The following is a 5,631-nucleotide window of genomic DNA, read 5'->3' as shown; positions in this document are numbered from 1 at the left end:
TCTCGCCTCTGGACATGCTGACTCTGTAGTGGAAAGGGAAGTTAAGTGGGGTACAGTGATGTGGGTGTGGAGATGGGAGGGAGGAAACAACTGAGGGTACCTACTGAGCCCTCATTATCTTATCTTAAATAAAGGAAGAAATCATTATTTCCGGGGCTGGTCCTGGCAACCCATGAACTGCTGTCATCTTTTAAAGTCCTCTGGTGTTGCAAGGACGAATGGCTGGGCCAGCTTCTCCAGATTGCTACTACTCCCCTTCTGCCACAAACACACACGTCCTACATCTGCTTTGTACTCGACTTCTAACCCTTTTAAAATAAGACACATACATGCACACACACACTCATACACCTCTTGCATTTCCTCTAAGTTACCATCACGAGGGCAAATATTAAGTCATGAAGTCAGAGCTGAATTTATCAACTGAAATCTTAGACTGGCCCCTTGGAAACTGGAAATCTTTGGTTTTCTGTCTGTATTCTAAAAATGGAGGCAATTATACTTCCACTCATCTCCCATACAGACAGTTCAGGTGAGTGATCAAATCAATGCGATCCTCCTAGGAAGCTTCTTAAATCCTAAGGATAATTTGTCTTCTAAAAAAGGAAGTTTTATTTCTGCACTGCTGGAGGGTTAAGAGACTTGATATTCATAACTATAACCTTGAGGTGCCATTTGAATAGTCAAATACCAACTAAATACTATTTTTAAAACAATAACAGCCTCCATGATGAAATATCTCTCTCTCTCTCTCTCTCTCTCTCTCTCTCTCTCACACACACACACACACACACACACTTCTGCTCCTAAGTGTGTAGGCTTTGGAACAGATTGCCTTTGTTCACATTCCTGCTTTGTCCCTTACCATTCTGAACCTCTGGCAAACTTTTTAAACCCTCTGCACTTGGGTTTCCTGGCCTGTAAAATAGGGGCCATTCATATCTATCTTAAGGGGTTGTCAAAATTAAAGGAAATAGTGTTTGTAAAGTGCTTAGTGCAATGTAGCACTTTGTTCAATAAATCAGAGTTATTGTTTTCACTATATTACTGTTTGTGCTTTCAGAATGAATAAGGGTTGGGGGCGTGCAAATGAAAAGAAGTAAGAGGCCCCAGGGTTGCTGAGGTTACAGGAAAAGGACGTTCTCCTCCACTGTTAATAGGGGGGGATGGATAAAGACCTTTGAGAAAGTATTTTTGATAGTGTTCCTCAAAATGTATATGTACACATCCAATTTCTAGGCACCTGTTGCAAACTGATCTAAACTAATTTGACGAGGCAACAATTGCCAGGTTCTCCTGGTAAAATTCGATGACTCCAGTGACTATGAGTAGATGATACAACTTTAACACTAAGAGTCACAAACCTCAACTCTGGGTTTCTGATTAGGGTACTTCAAATACTAGGTAGCTACCCCTGGGTACGTGTAGATGAAGGATAAGCTATCAAACGCACTACTAATACTCATGATAGATACAGTGAGTCAGCTCTCTGCATTTCATGCTGCCTTTTTCTAACATGTCTTTATGTACCACCAAGCCTGGAAAACTAAAAATTACATTTCCAACACTCTCTTGCAGCTGAGATTTAGAATGAGACTTAGGTTCCACCAAAGGCATGTCGAATGTGGTTCAAAATTCTCATATTCCCCCTTTTACTGATAAAGGCTAAGCTGGAGGGCGTGCTTAGTGTGAGGTCCAGATAGGCTGCTAATCAAGCCCAGGATAGGACAGACTTACCACCCCATCAGGGCAACAAGACCTGTGGTGGCCTTCCCACCCTGGGGAGGTGGGGGGAGGTGGGGATGTCCTGGTAACACTTAGGACAGAGGAGAATTTGTTTCTTGCAATCAGCACTCCCAGGAGGAAGAAAAGGAGAACCTGAACTGAGCATGCCCCGTGTTATTGCCAATTCACGTGTTGGGTTAAGCCACCTCCTTCTTTTTTTGTTCTTTTTTTTAGCTGAGCCATCCTGCCACCTGTTGGCAGCTCAGCGGCTGCTCAGCTCGGGCCAGGACTTGAACCGCTGCTGCTCAGAGCTCGCACTCTTAAGCGAGGTCCTAACCAACGGAGCCACTTGGCCGGCCCCCAAGCCACCTCCTTCTTTCCCTAGCTACTGCAGAAAGTGAGAGGAGGAGAGAGGCTAGGAGTGTCACAACTTCACACCGAGGGGCAACATCAAGAAGATAAGAAGGGTTGGCCCTTACCAACTACCAGCTGGCAGAATGTCATGAAAAGTGGGTAAAGAGAACTGTCACAATTTATTTTAACTCTTATTGTTATTGTTTTAAATGGTTTTAATTTCTATAACACTACTCTATTTGTGCACTATTTGTATAGTTAAAAAAAGAAAAATTTGCATGAAAGTAAAAGTCATGTGACTTCCAATTCTATGTGGCATGAAATAGCCTACAGCAGGCCAGAACTTTTGCCATGAAAAACTGGGAAATCTAGATGCAGTAATTTAAAAATATATATTTTAAAAGTATCAGAGGGCTGGATGAAGCAATGAGGGTTAAAAGGGACCTGAATCTGGAGAAGGGAGAACTGCAGAGAGCTGAGCTGCTCATTGGCGGCCACTTTTGCTCAGGAGCTCCTCACCTTGAAAGACGCTTCCTCAGCAAACTCTATCTAAAGCAGCTCACCTCCTTTGTTCTCTGTCACAACTGTCTCATAGCATGCACTGCAATTTGTAATTAAGTGTTGATTTAATTGTGTTTTTATCTGTCTCTGCCTTCAGACTATAAATATCTTGCAGACAGGAAAAGTCTTTTTATCTTGTTCATTGTTGTATTCCTAACTTCTATCACAATGCCTGGTATACAGTAGTGTTGAGTTGAGTTGAACTGAACTGAGCTGAACTGAATTGAACCGAATTGAATTGAATTGAACTGAATGAAATTGAAATAGGGACTGTTTTCTGGCTCTTTCAGGCTTCCTGGATTCCAGAGGCACCTCCCCTGTACTCCTCGGATTCTTAGTGCCATACAGCCTCTGACCCCGCAGCTTCGTGTTTCCATGCAGGCTGAGCCGGCCTAGTGGGCGGTGAAAGGATTCCTGGGTGTCGTTCCCACACCTGGGTGAGCTGACAATAACTCAGCACAGAAGTCATGTGGAAACATGACTATATCCTACTAAGCCCNTCGCCGGTGACTCACAGCAGCCCAGCTCCAGGTTGAGCTGTTGTTCAGCATCTTAGCTGTGGAGGGCAGTGTCCCTGGCCCTCATATGTGGGATCTGAAACGGGGCCCTTTTGCATCCCAAGCCAGCTCTTAACCAATGTGCCACTAGGCCGGCCCGTGACAGATTTTTTAATGTAGAAATATCCTTTCATTTCTTATTAAAGTCTACATGTGCACAGGATATATAACTATGTACGTTTTAATGAAATATAAAATTTGTTTAGCTGATGTTTTACTTAGGTTTTTGTATCTATGAGCTTATAATTGCCTGATTAATGTCTCACTAGCTTCCCACACTGTGTGAAAATAAACAAATACCAACCAAATGAGAACAGGCAAGGGCTATTTATTTAGAGCTTCCTAGAGCAAGAGAGGCACCATCACTTGTGTTTTAGCAGAGACCCAAAGGCAGGCAGAGGATTGGGAAAGGTTTTTAAGTGGGAAAAAAGGAAAGTTTTCAAGTATGGCCTGATTGGAGACTATTGGGCACTGGGAAGCTGGCAGTGGGCTAACTAGAAACAGGGCTTCTGTGTGGTTGGTTAGGGTTGCACATTTGGCTTGGTCTTAAGTTGGACTTACATTGGTCGTAGGCTGGACCTGAGGACTAATTGGTCGTAAATTGGAGTGGGGACAAAAATTAGGGAAGTTGTGAGTTATTAACAAAGCCCTGGCTACTTGGGTTCCATTGTTAATGGAAGTTATTGTTTGGCTTCATGGGCTGTTTGCTAGAGATAGTGGTCTGATTTCCTACAAGTTTAGCTTCCTGGACTAGCTTTGTAGATAATGCATTAGTTTCCTGGGATGATTACTGCATATTATGGATCAGAGTTCTAGTTTCACATATGATCTGTTTTATAATTCGCCTCTCAACTGAGCTGGGCAACTTTCCCTCTTTTTCAGTTTTCTGGAACAAATTATGAAAGAGATTCTTGAAAGTTTGGCAAAATTCCCATGAAAAACTACCTGGGCCAAATCCTGTACAGTGGAGGTCTTTAAATTAAATAATCAGGTTTCTAAGTAATCATCTCTATTTAAATTTGCTATTTCTTCTTTCATCAATTTTTATCTTTCATGTTTTCCCAGAAATGTGTCTGGTTCATCTAAGTTATCATATTTATTAGAAACAATTAGTCATAATAGCATTTCACAATTCTTTTAATCTCCATGTCTATAGCAATTTTCCTTTTTAATTATACAGTTGACCTTGAACACCACAGGTTTGAACTACACAGGTCCACTTATACATGGATTTGTTTTCAGTAAATGTGTTTCCTCTTCCTTATGCTTTTATTAATAACATTTGCTTTTCTCTAGCTTACCTTATTTTATGAATACAGTATGTAATACTTAAAACACACAAAATATGTGTTAATCGACTGTATTATCAATAAGGCTTCTGGTTAACAGTAGGCTATTTGTAGTTAAGTTTTGGGGGAGTCAAAAGTTATACTCAGTTTTTTGAGTGTGCGGAGGTTGGCACCCATAACCCCCATGTTGTTTAAGGGTCAACTATATACTTTGTGTCTTTCTGTCTTCTTTTTTTTTTTTTAATTAGTTTTGCCAGAAGTCTATCCTCCCAATTTTCTCAATCAGCCAAATATGTTTTGTTAATTAATCTTCTGGAGTGCTTTGTGTTAGCTGTGTTTATATCTGATTCCATTCATTTCTTTATCTTTATTATTTCCTTACTTCTTGTTGGGTTTACACTGGCTATTTTTTAACTTCTTAAGATAATTGTCCAATGCATTTGGTTTCAATCTCCCTTGGTTTTTGTTTGTTTATTTTCAAATATATTTAAAGTTACACTTTTTTTCCCCTAAGTTCTACTTTAATTGGGTCCCCTAAATTTTTGCACACAGGCAGAGTAGCCTCATAGACTAATGCATTCTGCTCAGTGCACGGTCAGGCCTGGATGAAGGGTGAGTGGAGGCTCTCTGCAGAAATGAGGGAGTGCTATTTCTTTGCACAAAAGGACCTTTCACTCATTCCTCACAGGCCCTCAGGATTGGCATTGCTCAGAGCCTCTTTCTTTCACATAGAGATGCCATACAGTTTAGTGGAAGTCCTGAAGTGCGGTTGTTGCTCCACCCTACGTATTTTGTTACTTGTCTTCTGATTTTTTCCCCCCTGAATATCACTTTTTTTATCATTAATTATTTATGGGACGAGCTGGAAAAGGCAGGGATTTAAAATTATTTATGGAAAAAGTGCATGATCTCAAAAATGCTTCAGAGAGAATTCTTTTAAGTTCACTAGTGATCTTTTTGGGAGTGGCTCAATAAGTCATTGTTGCATGAGTGAATTAAGGAAGAACTAAACACATAGGAATATAAATGTAGTTCCTAAAACCTTAAAGCCTTTTCCTTTCTTCCCATACTTGTTCCAAAGTCCCACTTATTTTTCTATATTCTGCCACTTAGGAACTTTAATTTTTTTTAAGTGGAAAAAGAGC

Source organism: Hipposideros armiger, unplaced genomic scaffold (assembly GCF_001890085.2).
Source record: "Hipposideros armiger isolate ML-2016 unplaced genomic scaffold, ASM189008v1 scaffold_26, whole genome shotgun sequence".
NCBI lineage: Eukaryota > Metazoa > Chordata > Mammalia > Chiroptera > Hipposideridae > Hipposideros > Hipposideros armiger.
The sequence above is the reverse complement of the archived record's forward strand: the minus strand, read 5'-3'. Positions refer to the sequence as shown.